Below are 23,369 nucleotides of genomic sequence, written 5' to 3'. Positions count from 1 at the left end.
AAATGAAGGATCAAAAGTGACGTTCAGTTATTGGATAGTTTTAGAAAGTTGCTACAGTTACGTTGTTCTGGAGCTCTATATAAGCAGGTTGACTGAGCTCTTCAGTTCAGTTCTATTATGGCCTCTGAATAAACAAGAGCTGTTTGAAGAATCACTGTGTCATCTGATATGTTCGCCCACAACTTAACAGTCCTCATTTTAAAATTTGCATTATTTTAGTGCATACAGTATTTTCACTTATCTTTATGCAATTTTTGACTATCACACACATTTCTGCAAGCTATTTCATGCTAATTTAGCAGGTTCTCCTTTCGACAAAATCAAATTTCTTCCCCATCCCTAAAGATCACTTGGGTCATCTGGGGAAATTTTACTCCTGGCATTTTTTTCATCATTGCACCAGCCCTGTGGCATTCCCTCCCCTCTTTGTGAAGCATTCCTCCTTCAGCTTCTTCAGCAATCTTGTAAAGACGCATATTCCCCCCCCCCAGGTTTTCCTCAACCCATAAACTAGATCCTATTAATAATAAATTCCCATCGATATCTATCATAATACTACTCGTAAAACTGTTTTCCTGGCTTTCATGATTTAGCTGTTTTTATTTTATTGTTCTTATGTTGTGCTTTACATACCATTTAGAGATTTTTTAAATAACTAAACAGTTTAGAAATCCTGTGAAATAAATAAATACTTCATTCCCCTCCTCCCTCAACAGTCTTCATTGGGCCATTTGGGGGGCCCAGTCCCTTCGGAATCCCCCCCCCGGGTGGTACTTCTACCCCAGTGTGCCTCTTCTGTGTGGATGTTGCTGTTTTGTCTGCATGAGGACCAGCACTTGGAGAACTGAGATCTCTATATGCATGATATTCTGGTTCTTTTCCTTGCATATGATACGATAATCTTTATTGTCATTGTCCCATACAGAACAACGAAATTGACAAAATCTACGTCAGACATTCATAAAGCAACAAGGCTGCTATCCCAGCCTGGTTAACCCCCTAAAAACTCTGATACCCCATAATTAAATACAATATACTCCCATAGAGACTACCTTACACTGTGTTTAAAACCAAAATCACATTTGGCTAGAAACTGTTTCTCAGGCAGCTAGTCCTAGTCTTTATAAACCTGTCCCTTCTTCCAGAAGGCAGAAGCTGAAAGAGATCATTTCCGGGGTGTGCACTATCCTGCACTATCTCTGCAGCTTTCTTATGGCACCTGGAAGCATAGATTTGATCCAAGGTGGGAAGAGTGCACCCAATTATTCTCTCCGCAGTCTTTACAACCTTGGACAGCATTGTTTTCCCCCTGACCGTGCAGCTCCCAAACCACACACACAGATCATAAGTTAATACACTCTCAACAGTACAATGGTAAACTGTCATCAACAGGTCCTTTGAGAGATTATTTTTCCGGAGGATTCTCAGAAAATATAACCTCTGCTGTGCTCTCTTCATCAGGTCTTTTACTGTTTTCTCCCCAGGTTTGGTCATTTCAATGGCCTGATCTTATGTGGTTGTGGTATTTAACCCCTTCTTTGTCATGGGCTGGTTGGACACAGAGGAATAGAGGGAGGAACCAGCTGCTGCCCATCAAGAGCAGAGGATACTGGACTTGATGGACTAATGGACCGACTTCATAATACAGCAGTTTCAAAATGGGGGACAGTCCACATCTTATGCATGTGTGGGTTCCAGACTTCCGTAAATTCCTGGCTCCAGTAGGTGTTAGAATTTAATCAGTGCTTGGAGTGTTAAAAGTGGGTGCTAGACCTGTGTGTTTCAAGCCAGACCTGTGTGCATCAAGCTGTATGCTAGATATTTTGAATCCCCTGGAATCAGCAAATGTTAAAACTAATTGAGCTAGGTTTGGTTTTTTTAAAACTGCTTTATTGGTTTTAAAACTGTATAACATGAATAATCAATAGATGTTAAAGACAATGTAAAAATAAACATTCATTCCATAATTGTTACTTATTGTGTACATCAATTTGCGATTAAATTCGTCATGACCTCCAATCTCCCCATTGGAGATTCTTTAGTTACACACTTTACTTTATCTTCTATGCATTATTCTGATTGCTTTAAATTTATAAAGTTGTGCTATTACATGCAGAAACTCAATCAAGACCTACCAACGGATTGATATTTTGGCTATGTTCTTTCAGGTAAGCTCTATATATGTCCCACTCTCTAATAAATTTTTCATCTGTAACGTCTCGTAACCTTGCTAATATTCTCACTAGTTCAGCATACTCTCTCAATTTATTTTGCCAGTCTGATTTGGATGGGATAACTTCTCCCTTCCAGCTTTTTGCAATTAGAATTCTGGCAGCCACTATGGAGTACATGAAAACTCTCCTGAAATTCTTTGGGATTTCGTTACCCATAATTCCTAGCAGGAAGGCTTCGGACTTTTTAGGGAAAGAGTGTTTAAACATTTTCTTAAGCTCGTTATAGATCATTTCCTAAAACTCTCCATTCTTTTTACAGTTCCACCATATGTGGATTAATGTGCCTTCCGCCTCCCTGCATTTCTAACAGGTGTTTGGCCTAGATCTAAACATTTTGGCTAATTTAACAGGTGTTAAATACCACCTCTAAAGCATTTTCATACAGTTTTGTTTTAGATCAGAACATGATGTAAATTTAATATCTTCCCTCCAGAGCCTCTCCCATGCTTCCATTTGAGTGTTATAGCTATAATTAAGCTAGGTTAAGATTCCCTTGCCCAAGAAATTGCCTGGGGTGATGGGCCATTAGGAAGGAAGGAAGATGACGAGACATAAGGTAAGCCAAAGAGAGGGGGCTCTGTGTCAGACAGCAAATGGGAAGGGCTCCTCTCTTAACCCAGAGTTAGTTGGAAGATAAAATCAGAGGTTAGAGAGTTCTGTGACTGAGACGCAAAGCAGCGGGCAGAGCAGAGTGGCTGATGGCAGTTTGGATTCAGGGCTGTACCTATGGACGAAGCAAGGCCCTCTTGGAATGTTTATGCTGTGAACCCCACCATCGTAGGCTCAGGTTGTATAAGTGTGCAAATAAACCATATGTCATGAAAGACACCACAGTTTCCACTGTGCCTAATTTCCAAAAGAAAACATGGACCCCAAGTAAGTGTGGCCGAAACCCCTGGGATCTCCCATTGCTTGGAGACTAGGCTGGCCTGCAACATTATTAAAGTCCATGGCAAAACTCCTGCTGATTTTAATGGCGCTGGATCTCAATCGATGCGTATTTTATATAGTGGGTTGTTATGGATTTCATAAAGCCCTCTCTGCAGACACCGATATAGCATATAAACACACACAAATACATTATCATCACTGTGGTCAGAAAGGTCTGGCAGGGTCAACACATTAAGTCTCAACCAGAAAGAGGACAAAATTAAAAAGCATGTTATTAAAATTCAACAATGGGCACCAAAAGGTTAGGAAATGTCAGGATTCTGCCTAGTCTTAATGCAAAGCCTTTGGGGTATATATGCAGCACAATATTTCATCAAAAAAATCAATGCTCTCTCCTTCCTTGCTTCCATTACGTGGATTTTCAGCACCGGCTAAGTGAGAAATTTGCAACCTGTTTACTCCAGAGAAACCCTATTATTAGTATCTTCCGTCCTGCGGATTGGTGGTTTACTTCTGAGCTCTGATTCCCCCAAACACACCGCATACGAAAGCAATGCAGTCAAAGTCAGTGATTGATTACAAACCATGAACCATGAGTCTGAGCAGATCGTAGTAACTACCCACTGTTCAAATAAGCTTTCCGCACACAGGAATAGACTGGAAAGAGAAGTTGCTGAATTGCAACTTATTACCAAACTTAAAACCATGGGTAGACAAACTAAGGCCCGGGGGCCGGATCCGGTCCAATCAACTTCTCAATCCGGCCCCCGGATGGTCCGGGAATCAGCGTGTTTTTACATGAGTAGAATGTGTCCTTTTATTTAGAATGCATCTCTGGGTTATTTGTGGGGCTTGCCTGGTCTTTTTACATGAGTAGAATGTGTGCTTTTATTTAAAATGCATCTCTGGGTTATTTGTGGGGCATAGGAATTTGTTTATTATTATTTTTTCAAAATACAGTCCGGCCCCCCACAAGGTCTGAGGGACAGTGGACCGGCCCCCTGCTGAAAAAGTTTGCTGACCCCTGCTTAAAACCATGAAGAGACCTGGTCTAAACAGAGACATTGGATTCTTATCTCATTATACATGATAAAGCTATTTTTAGCCACCTCACCCCTTGCTTTTTCCCTGTAAGACCTATTGCAGTCGTTAACAGTCGTCAACTGGTTTGCCACACCTATCTGCCAATCACCCATTCCCACCACCCTTCTGAGTAATACCCCTCCCCACCCTCCCACTATATATAAAGGTCTGGTGACTTCTGTTCCAGTGTATCTGAAGAAGTGTGCATGCACACAAAAGCTCATACCAATAACACACTTAGTTGGTCTCTAAGGTGCTATAGGAAGTATTTGCTTCGACTACGGCAGACCAACATGGCTATCTACCTATAACTAGCACACAGCATGGAACATTCATGGTAAATGTTATTAGGCAGTTTTCAGTCTTGTTCTTAAACCTGCAAACACTAGAGTCACAGGTTGCCATGCTACCTGGGGCTGATGGGAGTTGGAGTCTAAAGGGAAGTTCTCTTTCTGTGTATAACTGTGGCATTATGGGAAGTCTTGCTATGGGAAGTATTGCTTCTTTTCTCTGGCATTCTGGGAAGTCTCGCTTATAATCTTTTCTCTGTTTCTTATTGTTTATATGCAATTCCCGCCTTGTACTTATGTTAACCAATCAGAAACAAGTTGCTTTGTGTTTGTATCAACCAATCAGCCACAAGCACACCTGTGGCAATGTTTGTAATATTCAATAAAAGAGAGTTTCCGGGGCTTGCCCCGGCAGACGCCTCTCACATGACACCTGCTACTCGTCTGTCGTGGTTTCATTCCAACATGAGTCCAACAGCGTCTCATGGGCACCATGTTGGCTGTCCCTGACTTAAGACAATGGGCTGTGTCACAAAATTACTCCCGGATCATTATAACTAAGCACTCCCTATTCAGACTAAAACTTTACAGGGAAGAGCTCTAGTCTTCCCTAGAAATTACCACGAAGGGTGATCCACTTCATGTCGCGAGGACCATGGACTGAAAGGAATTGAATGTGTCGCTCTCAAGACTTGGGGAGCCTTGTCTGCTGAAGCGGAATGCTTTCATCTGTCGATGCCCTTAAAGTCAAAATCTGCCTGTCTCTGCTGCCATGGAAACCAAATCCAGCCGTTTGGCAAAAATGGGGAGGCTGGTGTTAAGGTTTCCATGCCTGCTCTTTCTAAAGGATTGAGGAAACCCAGGACGCAAAGCTGGGCAAAGCTTACGAGGCTATTAATTACATGAGATCACAGGGAATACATGACATCTCTCTAGAGTGGAGGTGGGCAGAATGCAGAGAGGGGTCTACTGGTACATCTCTGGATGATTTGTAGTAGTGGGCAATAATTTGTTTGTTTGTTTGTTTCTTCTTTTTACTCCCAATTGTTTAGCAGTGGAAACAACAACAAAAAAGGTTTTCCTGCTCATGCCTAACTTCACATGGTTGAGAGAAGCAGGGATTTTAGAATCTCTGATATGCAGTAATTCAAATGCACAATTGTATCTATCTATCTATATCTATATCTATCTATCTATCTATCTATCTATCATCTATCTATCTATCTATCTATCATCTATCTATCTAGGACGCTTGTGGCGCTGTGGGTTAAACCACAGAGCCTAGGACTTGCCGATCAGAAGGTCGGTGGTTCGAATCCCCGTGACGGGGTGATCTCCAGTTGCTCAGTCCCCGCTCCTGCCAACCTAGCAGTTCGAAAGCATGTCAAAGTGCAAGTAGATAAATAAGTACCACTCCGGCGGGAAGGTAAACGGCGTTTCCGTGCGCTGCTCTGGTTCGCCAGAAGCGGCTTAGTCATTCTGGCCACATGACCAGGAAGCTGTACGCCGGCTCCCTCGGCCAATGAAGCGAGGTAAGCTCCGCAACCCCAGAGTCGGTCACGACTGGACCTAATGCTCAGGGGTCCCTTTACCTTTCTATCTATCATCTATCTATCATCTATCTATCTATCTATCTATCTATCTATCTATCTATCATCTATCTATCTATCATCTATCTATCACATTCCAGAATATGGCTGAGTTTTTACATAGCCACAGCAGGCACTGCAACCTTCCAACAGTTTGAACAACAGCGATTGTAAACCACCCTGTGATCCCTGGAGGAAGGGGCAGGACAGAAACTTAAATCAATGAAATCAAAATAATAATAATAATTTTTTCCCCCCCTCCCATCTGGCTGGGTTTCCCCAGCCACCCTGGGTGGCTTCCAACAAAAGATTAAAAATACATTAAAACATCAGTCATTAAAAACTTCACTAAACAGGGCTGCCTTCAGATGTCTTCTAAATGTCAGATAGTTGTTTATTCCTTTGACATCTGATGGGAGGGCGTTCCACAGGGAGGGCGCCACTACCGAGAAGGCCCTCTGCCTGGTTCCCTGTAACCTCACATCTCGCAGTGAGGGAACCGCCAGAAGGCCCTCGGCGCTGGATCTCAGTGTTCGGGCAGAACGATGGGGGTGGAGACGCTCCTTCAGGTATACAGGACCAAGGCCGTTTAGGACTTTAAAGGTCAGCATCAACACTTTGAATTGAGCTCGGAAATGTACTGGGAGCGAAGGCAGGCATTTTCCTAATAGATAAAAGGCAAGGTTAAATAAGGATGTCTTTATTTATTTATTAATATAATTGTAATGCTGGCCTCTAGCACGCACATGCCCAGTAGAGACCTTGTTGTTTAGTCGTTTAGTCGTGTCCGACTCTTCGTGACCCCATGGACCAGAGCATGCCAGGCACTCCTGTCTTCCACTGCCTCCTGCAGTTTGGTCAAACTCATGCTGGTAGCTTCAAGAACACTGTCCAACCATCTTGTCCTCTGTTGTCCCCTTCTCCTTGTGCCCTTCATCTTTCCCAACATCAGGGTCTTTTCCAGGGAGTCTTCTCTTCTCATGAGGTGGCCAAAGTATTGAAGCCTCAGCTTCACAATCTGTTCTTCCAGTGAGCACTCAGGGCTGATTTCCTTCAGAATGGATAGGTTTGATCTTCTTGCAGTCCATGGGACTCTCAAGAGTCTCCTCCAGCACCATAATTCAAAAGCATCAATTCTTCAGCGATCAGCCTTCTTGATGGTCCAGCTCTCACTTCCATACATCATTACTGGGAAAACCATGGCTTTAACTATATGGACCTTTGTTGGCAAGGTGATGTCTCTACTTTTTAAGATGCTGTCTAGGTTTGTCATCACTTTTCTCCCAAGAAGCAGGCATATTCTAATTTTGTGGCTGCTGTCACCATCTGCAGTGATCATGGAGCCCAAGAAGGTAAAATCTCTCACTGCCTCCATTTCTTCCCCTTCTATTTGCCAGGAGGTGATGGGACCAGTGGCCATGATCTTCGTTTTTTTGATGTTGAGCTTCAGACCATATTTTGCGCTCTCCTCTTTCACCCTCATTAAAAGGTTCTTTAATTCCTCCTCACTTTTAATAAATATCATTTATTAGGGCCCCCCTTCTGTCTGGGCCTGGCCGCTGCGCCTGGGAGCAGCGGGGTGCCTTCTTGTCACCCCCCCAGACATGGCACCCGAGGTGCACCGCCCCCCCTTGCAATGCCACTGGGTTAGGCTGAGATGGACTGGCCCAAAGTCAGCCAGTGAGCTTCATGGCTGGGTGAGGATTCGAACCCCTGTCTCCCAGGTCTGAGTCCAACGCTCTAACCATTACAACTCACCGGCTTATGGCGCCAGCAGCCTGTACTTGTGAGCATGTTATAGTAATCAAGTCTCCAGGTTATCAGTGCATGCATAGGAGCCAACTCCAAGGGGCTGTGGGTGCTTGGGCACCCACAATGATATACTGTATTTTTCGCTCCATAAGACGCACCTAGTTTTTAGAGGAGGAAAGGGGGAAAGCCCCGGTTTTTTGAGGATCAGCTCAAAGTTGTGCAGCTTCTTTTGCAAAGGGGAAAAGCCCCGTTTTTTTGAGGATCAGTTCAAAGTTGTTGAGCTTACTTTGCAGAGGGGAAAAACCCTGTTTTCATGGGGTTCAACTCACAGTTCTGCAGCTTCTTTAGGAAAGGAAGGGAACCGTTTCTACAGTTTCCAGACAGATAATCAGCCAGTCACTTGCAGAACATTCAACAGTGGAGGCCTGGGCCAGAAAGGGAGCCAGCGATTGACCACACATTCACTCCGTAAGACGCACAGACATTTCCCCTGACTTTTCCCCTGGAGGAAAAAAGTGTGTCTTATGGAGCCAAAAATACGGCAAATGTGGGGACTGGGCACCCACAAAGTCAATGAAAAAAGCGTTGCCCCCGAGAGAGAAGCAATTCAGCACCGCCCTCTGCAGCCAGCCAGAGAGGCACCCTTTTCTGGGGGGTGGAGCTTGTACACGAAGGCAGTCGCTCTGCCTCCAAGTCCGAGCCCCTCCCCAGGGAAAAGGGGACATATTGCGTGTGATGTCACACATCAGGCATGTGCATGTCATATTGCGCATCCACGTAGCAGCACTGGGCACCCACAATCCTCAGGGTGAGATGGTACCCCTGAGTGCAAAGATAACCTATGGCTAAGATTTTGCAGTCCAGGGATGGTGGCAGCTGACAGATCAGCTGAAGGTGGTAAAAGGTCCTTTCAGCCACCAAATCTGGATGCTTAAGTGTCGTAACAGCCAGGTCAGAAAAGCTGCAAAAAAGAAGAAGGAAACTGCCTGGTGGCCCGCGTTTAATCCGCCAGACTCATCGCAGCTTCTGCCATTTCCTTGTGCTTTATTTATTTATATGCTAAATAAATGATGAAGGGCTGTTCACATTATATAAGTGATATCACGTTTGGCTCTTTCGTTCTCCGAGCAGGAGGACACGACTATCTACTCCATCCTCGGTTTCCAGGGACAGTTTCCAACAGGGGCTGGAAAGAGGCCCGGAGTATTTCTGTGGCTTTAGAAACTCAGAGGCATCGCCTCCCACCGTCTCTGATCAGGGATGGGGAGGAATTGCATCAAATTCGCACACGCTGAACCAGTGCGCAAGCTGAATCGCAGCTATCCCTTGAAATTTGCACTCTTCTAACCAAATAAATGGGACACGGGTGGCGCTGTGGGTTAAACCACAGAGTCTAGGGCTTGCCGATCAGAAGGTCAGTGGTTCGAATCCCCGCGACGGGGGGAGCTCCCATTGCTCGGTCCCTGCTCCTGCCAACCTAGCAGTTTGAAAGCACGTCAAAGTGCAAGTAGATAAATAGGTACTGCTCCAGCGGGAAGGTAAACGGTGTTTCCGTGTGCTGCTCTGGTTCGCCAGAAGCGGCTTAGTCATGCTGGCCACATGACCCGGAAGCTGTACGCCGGCTCCCTCGGCCAATAAAGCGAGATGAGCGCCGCAACCCCAGAGTCGGTCACAACTGGACCTAATGGTCAGGGGTCCCTTAACCTTTAACCAAATAAATGGGTGCAGGAAAAGTGTGCATTGGGGGAAGGTGTGCACAATAATGCTTATATTAGTGAAGGCATTATATAAAGGCATTATATTATGCAAAATTACATATAATGATGCATATACCAGACCAGTTTGCTTAAAGGACCGCCTTGCCCCATTCGTGTCAATCAGATCTGCAGAACTTGCACTTCTACAAGTGCCACACACTGTTTTCCACATTTGCAAGGAAACATTCCTTTACTGTGGCATTCCTTTACCTTTGGAACTCCCTGCCTATTGATACTAGACAGGCACCATCACTTAACTCTATTAGCCACCTGCTGAAAACCTTTATGTTTCTGTGACCTGTCCAGACATGTGATTTGGTGACACCTCTTTTTAAAATTTGCTTTAAATGCTTGATTCCAATTGTTTTCAGGTGTCTTTAATGGGTTTTTAATTGTTTAATTGCGTTTCTTATTTCTGTAATTGCATTTTTAAAATCACAGATGGGTTTTGCTGCCCTGGGCTTCTTTGGGAGGACGGGTGGAATATGATCATACATACATACATGTTAACTCATATGTGCTGGCAGGAATGTGAGTTTAAAGATGTAAGGGAAGACCTATAGCTCAGTGTTAGACAGAATGTTCCAGGTTCAAACATCGGCATCTCCAAGCAGATCTGGGCAAGATTCTCTGTCTGAAATCCTGAAGAATAGCTGCTGGTTAGAGGAGACAATGCTGAACAAGATGTACAGTGGTACCTTGGTTCTCAAACTTCTGGAAGTCCATTCCAAAACCAAAGCATTCCAAAACCAAGGCGTGCTTCCCCATAGAAAGTAATGCAAAACGGATTAATCTGCTGCAGACTTTTAAAAACAACCCCTAAAACAGCAAGTTAACATGAATTTTACTATCTAACGAGACCATTAATCCATAAAATGAAAGCAATCAACAATGTACTGCAGTCACACAATCAATCAATCAATCAGTAGTTGAACTGGGTTCTACACAGTCACACACAAAAAGAGCCTCAAAAACAAAAACGCAAAATAAATAGCAAAAACAGACAGACCTCAGCATAACGCTCAAAATGGAAGCGTGGCACTGAAATTGTCAGAGTAGCACTCAAAACGGAAGTGTGGCACTCAAAACAGAGCACGTTCGGCTTCCAAAAAAAGTTCACAAACCAGAACACTTACTTCCGGGTTTGCAGTGTTTGGGTTCCAAGTTGTTTGAGTACCAATGTTATGTACTGAGTTGAATAGGATCCAAAATGCAGCAGTCTGATTGGTCCTAGAACAATAGGATTCAGAATGCAGCAGTCTGATTGGTCCTAGAACAATAGGATTCAGAATGCAGCAGTCTGATTGGCCCTAGAACAATAGGATTCAGAATGCAGCAGTCTGATTGGTCCTAGAACAATAGGATTCAGAATGCAGCAGTCTGATTGGTCCTAGAACAATAGGATCCAGGATGCAGCAGTCTAATTGGTCCACAGGAGCCACCCAATCCAGCTCCAGGTGGAGGTGAATCCGCAACCTGATTGGCCTACAGGTGAATCCTGGAATTAGCCAATCAACCTGGGGCCCGTTGTGTAAATAATGTATTTAAAGCAGACATTCTGGGGGAACTTCCATTCCTCCTCCTCACCACTATGAGCTGAATAAAGAGCATGAAATCCACTCTTGACTCCTGCGTATATTTCAGCCAAGGTGTTTGAGAACCAAGGTACCACTGTACTGTGCTTCTCACTCAACACAAGGCCACGCCCTATGTCCCAGGAAGCCTACGGATATGAGACAAGAGCCCAGGACATTTCAACAAAGTCCTGTAATCCATCATCACTTAGCAGGAATATGCATGTTGTGATTTCACCCCGATACGTTTGAAAGTATAAGACATGCATTCAAGCATTTTGTTTCAAATTTACAGCAGGCAATGGGTCCTCCATCATCCCCCCTCCCCATGGCCAGGATCCAATTTCAGCATTTTTGTTTGTTGTTTGTTGTTCTCTTTGTGGAGGGAAGCAATTTAATTTTTTTTAAAAACACAAAAATGATTCTGACTTAATTCAAAAAAGAAATCTTTTCAGGCTTGGAGCCCAGCACAGGAAGTTACAATCCAGCCCAAATATTTTTGAGCTTAGCTGTAAACCCCTGAAAAGTAAGAGTTTATAGGAGTGAGTGCTGACAGATCCTCTGCTATTGTGGTACAAATGGTTCTGCTCCGATTACATCATTTTCCTTTGTACTCATGTGGGAGAAACGGCCCTTTATTTATGCAGCGTTTGGTTCTTCCAGCTGAAATTGTGGCAGAGAAATTGCATCAAACTCCACCCTGAATCTGATACGAATTATTGCACTTGAGCAAGAAGAAGGTGTGGGCTGGCGTTTTGGATTTCACCAACTTGCAGATATTCGGTCTCCCCTATTTATTTTCTTTAAGCTTCTGTGCACTCGTCTAGCAATGTCTTACGTACCCTGCAGAGACCCCAGGAGACATGGGACTCGCCCACCCAGAAAAGGCTCCTTGCAAGATTTCGGTGGAGACAACAACTTCACACAAACTCTTTCGCCCAGGTGGAGCTGCCCTAAAGTCTCTCTTAAAATAAACGGGGAAGGTTGAGGGTCTGGGTTAGAGAAGGGCTTGAATCAAACATTATGGGAGAGCTGTGTTTGCCATTTCCCCCGCAGTGGCTCACGTGGAAATGTCCTGTATCAGTGGAGCACCTGATTGGAGGCCAGCATGTAAGATGCTGTAGGTCTTGAACTTGGACTCTGCAAGCAGGACCCATATGCCTTGAACTCTGTACCACTATGGTTGCCTGTCAGGACTGCACTCTGCTGTGCTCCAGTGTCACCACTGCAAATTGCCAGAATGTGTTATTGTAGGCACAGAAACCGTCCACGTGTCCCTATTTTCCAGGGACATTCCCAGATTTACAGTTTCTAATTTAATTCTGGAATGTCCCGCTTTTCCTTAAAGGTAAAGGTAAAGGGACCTCTGACCATTAGGTCCAGTCGTGACCGACTCTGGGGTTGTGGCACTCATCTCACTTTATTGGCTGAGGGAGCCGGCGTACAGCTTCCGGGTCATGTGGCCAGCATGACTAAGCCGCTTCTGGCGAACCAGAGCAGCGCATGGAAGCGCCGTTTACCTTCCCGCCGGAGTGGTACCTATTTATCTACTTGCATTGGTGTGCTTTCAAACTGCTAGGTTGGCAGGAGCAGGGACCGAGCAACGGGAGCTCACCCCGTCGCGGGGATTCGAACCGCCGACCTTCTGATCGCAAAGTCCTGGGCTCTGTGGTTTAACCCACAGCGCCACTGGATGTCCCTATTTTCACAGAATAAATGTTGGAGGTAACACAAGGGGCTTCTGACTCTACCTGCAGAAGGATAACCTGCCAGCGTTGCGGCTTGGCTGCCAATCGGGTTGATATTTGATTGCCTCCGTACTGCCAGATCGGTGTTGTTCTTATGGTCCATCATATGTCCCTGCTGGAGGAGATGCATCATTTCCTGGGGTTCCTCTGATGCATCTGTAGCTAGAGCTGAGATCAGAAACCGACATGTGCTTGGGCTCATACTTCAAAACAGACACACACCACCCAGTAACCCACTGCAATGTGCATATCCTGATGGGTACAGAGAGCTCATGTGAGCTCTCATTCATTGCAATGGGCAGACCTGATTTGAATGTTCAGAAGATCAATGGGTTCCGCTGGGATGAATGGGGAAGCTATGTTCTGCAGACAAGCTGTATGGAGAGAAGTTGAGTCTCTTGAAACGAGAGCCTGTAGCCGTCTAATGCAGCTGACAAGGACAGGAAAAAGGAAGTCCTTCACACAGCATGCGGGCACCATCTCTAGGGGGCCCCGGGGCCCCAAGCACCCACAAAAGTTTTGTTGTGGGTGCTCAGCACCCACACTGCAGGGCCTGTACGCAACTTGTGATGCCTTGCGAAGCACCAGAAGTCACGTCCGAGGCCTTGCGAGACCTCGGAACCTGACTTCCGGTGCCACCGGGTTCTGAGGCCACATGATGTCACACCACATGTCTTGAAATCATGTTGTGCTAGGCACCCATAACCTGGGGCCCAGGTTGGCACCCCTGGATAGTGAAAGTAAAAAAAAATTGCTGTCGAAAGGTGTGGTGACAGCTACCAACTCAGGTGGTTTTAAATGGGGACCGGACAGATTCATACAGAATGAGGCTATTTATTTATTTATTTATTTATTTATTTTAATTAAAGGTGTTTGGTTTTTTTATTTACAAAAGTGTGTGCAATGTCTCTCTCTTGTATATACAGTGGTACCTCAGGTTAAGTACTTAATTCGTTCCGGAGGTCTGTTCTTAACCTGAAACTGTTCTCAACCTGAAGCACCACTTTAGCTAATGGGGCCTCCTGCTGCTGCCGCGCTGCTGGAGCCTGATTTCTGTTCTCATCCTGAAGCAAAGTTCTTAACCTGAGGTACTATTTCTGGGTAAGCGAAGTCTGTAACCTGAAGCGTCTGTAACCTGAAGTGTATGTAACCTGAGGTACCACTGTATATATATTTTTCCATGTAACATTTTTGCAAATCGGTTTCATTTGTTGAGACATTGGGAAGAAAAGGGGGAAAGAGGTGGGGGGGAAGTTGGGGGGGTCGGGCGGCAATGTTTCTATTTTACTTACTATGTGTAGGGTTTAGTGTCAGCGTTGCTTGTGCAGGTTCTTTGCTGTTGACTTGTGTTCCTTTGGTGATGAGAGAGGTTGGGGTTGGCCTAGGGTGTGATTATTCATTTGTGGTTGGCTGTGGTGGTCTTTGTTTTCATGTGTGAGTCTGGTGGGTGGGTGGGTGTTTTGGATCAGGGAATGAGGCTATTTATGGCTTATAGTAATTATGGCTGTATATTACCTCCAGAAGGAACAAACTTGAATACCAGGTACTGAGGAACAACAATGGGAGAGGGAGAGTGATGTGGTGAACTGGTTATGGGCTTCTCAGAAGCATCTGCTTGGCCATAGAGGGGAACATGCTCAGTTGGTAGAGCATGAGACTCTTAATCCCGGGGTTGTGGGTTCGATCCCCATGCTGGGCAAATGATTCCTGCATTGCAGAGGGTTGGACTAGATGACCCTTGTGATCCCTTCCAACTCTACAGTTCCACGATGCTGGACCGGATAGGCCTTTCGTCAGACCCAGCAGGGACCTTCCTCTGTCCTGCTGAATGTTCGGGAGCTCCTTGCGCCTATCAAAGCTCTCTTGGCAATAAGCAAATTCATACGCCTGATCCTGATTAATGCATGATGGTGTGTTCACCTCCCTCTATCTTTAAATAATACATAGCTGCCTCAGCTGTCCTGGCAGACAGCACTTTACCTAGGAAATGTGCAAGCGATCAGATCATAGGATTTGCTAGCGCACCCTTGGAGAGTTAATTTATAGACATTTCCGAACCTAGGGAGTGGATTCCTGACATTCGTAAACCACACATGGGGAGGGACATCCAAGGTTCCTCATACGCGGTTTAAGTAAGGCAACTGTACAGGGCTTAGATCTAGCTATGTGCACAAAGAAATCAAATATGTATATGGTGGCGAAAAGGAAGCACTCTTTATCAAGACAAAGGCAAATCACGTGGTTGCAGCAGGGAGTTGGAAGAATCTGATTCAATTAAATATTAATAGATACTACTTTCCTAGTTTTCTCTAAAGCGGTTAGAAGTAATATATTTTTAAATGCACCAGGAAGTAGAGAGAGATTTAAAGCAAAAAAAATTATTTTTTTACTTTTAACTGCATGCATCTATAGTTTTTATTGAATCAAGGCAAGCCCAGGTTTATTAAAAAAAATATCACTTTGCAGCTCTTGGGACAGAAAACTGAAAAATTGGAAATATTTAGGACTTGTGGAATGTAGCAAAAGAGGAGGCTCTCCAACCCCCCCTTTATCACTCTGTTTGTCTGTTTCTGCCCTTTCCCCCACGTTGTCTGCTTCTTCCTGCAGTCTTTCCATTTGAAAACTGAAGTGTGGAATCAAAGGTTACTCTGGCTGTCCTGGAATTTAAAAGAAGAAGCTTCGGATCTGGCTTTTAAAGCTAGACCTTTGAATGAATGAAAGGCTGTATGCTCACCAGGCAGGGAAGGAAAAAGGGCAGGCAGCAGCAGGAGAAGGAATGCATGTCAGAATGCAGCTGGCTGATCTTTGGTCTCCATAAAAACAGCAACTACATAATCCATGCATAAGGTGACCCCTTGCACAGTACAGTGCCTTAAATCAGACATGTGACTATTATTTGCATCTACGGAATGACAACACAAGTCCGGCATCTGGTAAACGGTGCAGAATTTGGCAGCCTTAGGATCCCAGTTTTCTTTTTTGTTGAAAAAGACGCAAGTTTCCAGACCTTAAGGTTGTAGAGAAAAAAGCTTGGAAGTACGCCTGATTAAATCTCCTTTCTAAATGATCATTTTTACAGTGCAAAGAATGTCCTTTATAAATTATTTACTACATTTGTTTTTGGGACATGGGTGTAGCTGTGGGTTAAACCACAAAGCCTAGGACTTGCAGATCAGAAGGCTGGCGGTTCGAATCCCCGCAACAGGGTGAGCTCCCGTTGCTCGGTCCCTGCTCCTGCCAACCTAACAGTTCGAAAGCACGTCAAAGTGCAAGTAGATAAATAGGTACTGCTCCGGCAGGAAGGTAAACGGCATTTCCGTGCGCTGCTCTGGTTCGCCAGAAGCAGCTTAGTCATGCTGTATGCCGGCTCCCTTGGCCAATAAAGCGAGATGAGCGCCGCAACCCCAGAGTCGGTCACAACTGGACCTAATGGTCAGGGGTCCCTTTACCTTTAACCAAATAAATGGGTGCAGGAAAAGTGTGCATTGGGGGAAGGTGTGCACAATAATGCTTATATTAGTGAAGGCATTATATAAAGGCATTATATTATGCAAAATTACATATAACGGTCAGGGGTCCCTTTACCTTTACATTTGTTTTCATTTCAGCTGAACGTTAGGAGAAACCTCTTGACAGTAACAGCAGTTTGACCTTGGGTCCAGTTAGCTAAAGGAATGATAGGGTCTTGCTCAATGGAGGTCTTCAAACAGGAGACTGACAACTTTGCCTGATATAAATCACTTCTGCATGTTATTTTCACAAATATATTATCATACACATTCCCCCAAGATATGAGTTTTTCTACACGCCGGGAAGAGCGAAATAGATGGATCCACCTTCAGTTGTGGACTGAACAGAGCTTCTCCTCCATTCCTGGAGCAAGACCCCTCCTCTCACTTCTAAAGTAACATGGGATGCCCAAGGAAACGAAGAACTGAATGCGGAAGTGGACTGTTGCGCTCAGTCTGCTGCGCCACACCTGCTCCAGTTGGGACGCATGATGCTCCAATGGGCACATGGAGCTGCTATATGAACAGGCTTTCCCACTTATTCCCAAGGCCAGGGCAGCTCTGTGCATTGTTGTCATTGGATAAGCAGACCTCTCCCCGCACTCCCAGTTCAATTTACTTACTTTGCATGTGAGGGGACCTTGCGCCCTCATTCGCCCTCCCGCACCTGATAGAAGAAACGGCCGCTGGAAGTGGGAAAGGAATAGGCAGAGCATACTTAAGAGGATTCTCTGGAGGTCCTCTTAGTGCTATTGTTTCATGCTGGTGCTCCTCTGAACAGCACTCAAGGTGGCAGGGAGGAAGGGGAGCGCATCTCGGACTGAAAGCCCTCATTCATCTAAAACTGTCAAGGCAAAAAGCTTTCAGTTCTGACCCTTTTTACATGCGCATCTGCCTTCCCCCCGACGCCTTTGCAAGGTTAGCTCAGGGCACCCATAAGACTGTCAAGAGCAGCGTCCCCTGGGCTCTCTTAAGTGTTCGGATTCGTTAGGTCTGAAACTTGTTAAGTACTCCGAAGGCATCACTTTGCCCAGAGCTATTGGTCCTTGGGCCGGAAGCGCCGAGCGATTACGTAAAAAGATATTCCAGGAAGGAGAGATACATCTTGCAGAGGAAAGGAACACACGTACGCACCGCAATCCACCCATGCGCTCCACAAGCAAAATAAGTGCACGTGAATCTGGGGCCAGAACGAAGTGGCAAGCTGATGAACATCTGGATGAAAATCCATGGCTTGCAGCTAAGGAGGCGGGTGGGAACTCGGGTCAATTCACATTTTTAATGTGAACCTACCTGATTTGCAGGGACGCGGGTGGCGCTGTGTGTTAAACCACAGAGCCTAGGACTTGCTGATCAGAAGGTCAGCGGTTCGAATCCCCGTGACGGGGTGAGCTCCCGTTGCTCAGTCCCTGCTCCTGCCAACCTAGCAGTTTGGAAGCATGTCAAAGTGCAAGTAGATAAATAGATACCACTCCGGCGGTAAGGTAAACAGCATTTCCGTGCGCTGCTCTGGTTCACCAGAAGCGGCTTAGTCATGCTGGCCACATGACCTGGAAGCTGTACGCCGGCTCCCTCGGCCAATAAAGCGAGATGAGCAGCGCAACCCCAGAGTCGGCCATGACTGGACCTAATGGTCAGGGTCTCTTTACCTTTACCTGATTTGCATTTACTATACAATACACAAACATGGAATGTAAACTGAATCAAACAAACATGCAAATTAACTGAAAAACCTAGTGTGGAAGCACCCCAGAAGCATAGCCTTGGAGTTCTGTACAAACAGTTTTCTGGGAATCTGATGCTTGCGGCAGGGTGGGAATCCTGCTTGCCTCCGTTTATGTTCTGCTTGTGCACCCATGAACAAATACCACCTGAGTCATTAGCGCTTTCTCACCGACTTTTGGCCCCTGGAACTTCTCACCACTCCTCGCCTTGTATGGTGACCTCAGTCGGGAGAGACAGGGGAAATGTGTCCTTGTCAATTCTCCTCGACCTCTCAGTGGCTTTTGATAACATTGGCTGAGTTAGGGGTGGCACTACTTTGCAGTGGTTCCGGTCCTACTTAGACGGTCATTTCCAGAGGGTGAGGCTTAGGGAGTGCTCTTCAGCCCCATGGAGGCTTCAGTGTGGGGTTCCTCAGGATTTGATTGTTGTGTACTGAGTTGGATAGGATCCAAAATGCAGCAGTCTGATTGGTCCTAGAACAATAGGATCCAAAATGCAGCAGTCTGGTTGGTCCTAGAACAATAGGATTCAGAATGCAGCAATCTGATTGGTCCTAGAACAATGCAGCAGTATGATTGGTCAAGTGCTGCCATTGACCAATAAAGGCTTAAACAGCTCAAGGACCGCCTCTCCCTATATGACTCAATCTGGACCCTGCAATCATCTTCTGAGATCCTTTGTTGTGTGTCCCCTCTACATGAGGTTGAGAGGGTGGCAACATGAGAATGGGCCTTGCATACCGCCCTTGCATACCCCTAAACATTTTTTGAATCTAAGTTTGACCTCATTCAGGGGCAGTATTTCAATATGAGTAGGAAAATACCCCTAAACATTTGGGGGGGGGGGAAGCACTGACAATAATACTTTGGGAAGCACAGTTAAGGAAACATCAATAGAACACAATTGCCCCATCCGAGAAGGGAGAATGTCCTTCTACACATGTAGCTGTTGTGGGTGTAAGTTTGCATCTAGAAGTGCATTTGTCCCTGTATTACAATGCTCATCTGGGTTCCAGTGAACCGGCTGGATGCATTGTTTGATGCAAGTGGGGATGTGCTTAGAGTAGGGTTACCAGACGTCCCCGTTTCCTGGGGACAGTCCCCGGATTTGCAAATAAGTCCCCGGGCAAATTCCATCCCCGGATTTCATCTAATGTCCCTGGGAAACGCAGCAGCAGCAGTCTCAGCAGCCCGGAGCAGTTGGCTCTGGCTGGCTTCAGGAGCTGCTCTGAAGTCCCCATATGATGGTGGTGCAGGGGCTCTAAGATGCAGCTTCTGGGCTGCCTCCACCTTCCCTGACCCCAGCAACTAAGCTGTGAAGGGAGGCTTCATTCTGCCTATTGGAGCAGCCTTCCAGCTCCTACTTGCGTGAAAGCAGGAGCGGGGCAGGGATCTCTCAGCTGTGAAGGGAGGCTTCACGCTGCCTATCAGAGCTTGTGTGCAAGCAGGAGGGGGCAGGGATCTTTCAGTTAGGCAACAGGAAGCTTCCCTTCCCAGCTGAGGGATCCCTGCCCCCCCTGCTTGCACGCAAGTAGGAATGGGATTGGGGCTGCTCCGATGGGAAGGGAGGCATCGCGGTGCCCAAGCCTCGCGGCCACTGCTCTTAGCCCTCCTTCTCTGCCTTCCATGCCTGATGCACCACGCACTGCTCCCCCCCCCCCCGAAGAACCAACAACGCAGGGGCTGCCCAGGCTCATGGAAAAAGGAGATAGAAGCCTCAGAGAAAGGGGAAATGTGGTGGTTGAGGTCAAGGCAGCGGCCGCCCCTCTGCCACCGCCATCGCTGCAGCATCAACGTCCCGAATGTGTAGTATTTGATTGATTGATTGATTAAAGTGTCCCCGGATTCATTGAAAAAAATCTGGTAACCTTAGCTTAGACCCCAGAGCAAAGGAAAGGATCAGCAGCAGCCCCACCACAGTACAAAAAGCCAAAACAAGGAATTATCTCCCTATGCGGTAATGACGCAGGCACTGTTTGCACACGAGGTTGACTGTTGAATACTGAACACACTAAGCCATGCAACAAAAATATCAGGAATTAGCAACTCACTTGTCACTAGTATTTAAATAGCACTCATTCCTGGCTTCATGGCATGAATCCCTAGGGTAACAGAACACAACTGGAAGTCAACTAAATTTGAGAAGCAAGTAAAGTAAGGCCAACTGTGGTGAAGGGCTTGTGGAGTCCAGCGATGGATTCCAGGCATTCCAGTGCCCACAGATAATGGAAAACCTTGATAAGGTGATTGCTAGAGGCTGCTAATGTTTTGGAATTAAAAAAAAAAAACACAGAGAGAAGGTAGGAGGAGAAAACTGGCAGGTGGCTGAGTGGCAAGTCCTTGAAAGAATCAAGAGACGCTCTGGAAACTATCATGCCTCTTTCAACCTGTCGTTTGGACAAAAAATAAAAATAAATTGAAATATGATCCCACAGTTTAGGCATAAAAGGTTCCTATGTTAGGGTTGCCGTATGTCCAGATTTTCCCAGACACGTCTGGGAATCGGACAGAATTTTGGCACGCACAAAAAGATGTGGCAAATCACATTCTCCTCTCTTCCACCAAAAGCACATGTGCCAAGAGATACAGAAGAAAAGAGGTAGTTGTTACAGCATAGAGCTGCAGTCTGTCACTCTCCTGCTCGGCTTTTGCACATGTGCAAAGATTGTGCAGGAGCAGAGAACTGTACAAGTTTAGAGTGCAAAAGCTGCTCTCAAAATGGAGAGATGGGTTTTTTTCTCTAGGAAGGAAGGTGAGTAAAGATATTTGATTAAGTTTGCATTTAAAGGCAAGCCAACCTAATTTGCACTCTGAAACAATATGGAAACTGAAACCCATCCAGCTACCTGTCAAAATTTGCACTGCTCCAGATTTCGCAAGGCTGTTCTCCAGCCACGCATTGTGTACAATCAAAGAAGCATATCCTAGAGTAAATTTCAGATTTGAAAAATGAAAAGGCCCTATAGACTAGGCATTCATCTCCATAGTCAAGTACATAGCAAAGCCTGGTGACTGACGGGGATGGCCAAAACCAATGAATATGCCATCGTTCAGCACCTGGATAACCTAGTCAGAGTTTCCCAACCTTTGGTCTCCAGCTGTTTTAGAACTACAATTCCAATCATCTTGCTAACTAGGAATGACTGGAGTTGTGCTCCAAAAACAGCTGGAGACCCAAGGCTGGGAAACACCTAAATCACCTAGAACAGGGGTGGGGATGCAAGGAAGTTCAGGCCAAGGAACACACTTAATGGACCATCAATAGCTTGAGAGAACTGCTGGAGTAGCCCCTCTTCCGCCTTCACCAGAGCTACATGTGCAGAAACCTCTGGCTTTTGCAAGGCTAGAATATAGCCTACCGTACAAAGAGGAGGCTCACATCTGTTGCCCTGCCCACTTTTGCCTCTGCCCCCAGAAGGGGCCTCTGGAAGAGGCCCATGACCTCATTTGACCTGTAGACCAACCAAGTTCACCTACCCACGACCATTACTAACTTGAAACAATGCACCCTGCTTCAGGGAGTGTCTGTATCAGGTGTAGGGATCCAGCCCTCCAAATATTGCCGAATTGTTGCCCTCTAGGGGTCGTCATTGGCCATGCTTGCTGGGCCTGATGGGAGTTGTAGTTCAGCAACATCTGAAGGACCAAAGGTTCCCTACACCTAGACTATGTAGCCCAGGTATTCCCAAACTCGGCCCTCCAGCTGTTTTGGGACTACAATTCCCATCATCCCTGACCACTGGTCCTGTTAGCTAGGGATGGTGGGAGTTGTAGTCCCAAAAACGTCTGGAGGGCTGAGTTTGGGGATGCCTGATGTAGCCAATGGCAATAAGCACCATTGCCACGTTTGTTGGGTTTCAATAAAAGTGGTTGCTTGAAAATCTGGGTGTGTTCCATGCCATTCTTTCCCTTTTAATTAATGCCTCCATCCCCTTAACATATGTGTGAATAAGAATCCTCTATATGTTCGGGTGAAAATAGGAATGGACCGTTCAGTCTATTTTCTGTCTGTACCAGCTGTGCATGTGTTCATCCCTAAATCTAATCTGTCTTGTTTCCAAATTGATCCGTGATATATTCTTTTAATGTGCCATAGAGCCTGTTGGATATTCAATCAGCCGCTCAACGACTGTAGTGGTGAGGGCCCCATCTCTGCTTCGTAGCCAGTGCTACAGCCAAAAGATGTACATTGGTTGGAGGTGCAGAGGTCACAAGACTACTGCGGCTCTCAGCTGCTGGGTCTGGCTTGCCTAGTGGTGAGAGGCTCAGCAGGTGCAAGGCTAGTAGGAGGAAGGGGGTAGCTGTAGATGGTGAGAAGATTGAAGTCTCTCCTATGACCCTCCCCTCCTGTTCACCTCCTTGCTGCAAACAGCAGTGCCTCGGTTCACGGACTTAAAGGGGTTTTCTTCCTCAAGGACATATTCCAGCCAAACAAACAGGCCTGAGGACGACAAAGGGGAGGGCTAGATAGGGGAATGATTTGGAAGAGGTATTATGGCCTTGAGTTGCGAAAGGCTGGGCTGGATGAATCCCAAGCCGGAATTAAGATTGCCGGAAGAAATATCAACAACCTCAGATATGCAGATGACACAACCTTGATGGCAGAAAGTGAGGAGGAATTAAAGAACCTTTTAATGAGGGTGAAAGAGGAGAGTGCAAAATATGGTCTGAAGCTCAACATCAAAAAAACGAAGATCATGGCCACTGGTTCAATCACCTCTTGGCAAATAGAAGGGGAAGAAATGGAGGCAGTGAGAGATTTTACTTTCTTGGGCTCCATGATCACTGCAGATGGTGACAGCAGCCACGAAATTAAAAGACGCCTGCTTCTTGGGAGAAAAGCAATGACAAACCTAGACAGCATCTTAAAAAGCAGAGACATCACCTTGCCAACAAAGGTCCGTATAGTTAAAGCTATGGTTTTCCCAGTAGTGATGTATGGAAGTGAAAGCTGGACCATAAAGAAGGCTGATCGCTGAAGAATTGATGCTTTTGAATTATGGTACTGGAGGAGACTCTTGAGAGTCCCATGGACTGCAAGAAGATCAAACCTATCCATTCTTAAGGAAATCAGCCGTGAGTGCTCTCTGGAAGGACAGATTATGAAGCTGAGGCTCCAATACTTTGGCCACCTCATGAGAGGAGAAGACTCCCTGGAAAAGACCCTGATGTTGGGAAAGGTGGAGGGCACAAGGAGAAGGGGACGACAGAGGACGAG

General features: G+C 45.9%; 1 protein-coding gene across 1 annotated transcript in view; it reads right to left on the bottom strand.

Annotated features, from left to right (window-relative positions):
- ACYP2 (acylphosphatase 2) overlaps positions 1-23,369 on the bottom strand; it is a 69,017-nt gene that overhangs the window by 905 nt on the left and 44,743 nt on the right. The window lies entirely within an intron of this gene.

This window comes from Podarcis raffonei, chromosome 3 (genome assembly GCF_027172205.1).
Source record: "Podarcis raffonei isolate rPodRaf1 chromosome 3, rPodRaf1.pri, whole genome shotgun sequence".
NCBI classification, from domain to species: Eukaryota; Metazoa; Chordata; class Lepidosauria; order Squamata; family Lacertidae; genus Podarcis; species Podarcis raffonei.
This window is presented reverse-complemented; position numbering and strand designations above follow the sequence as displayed.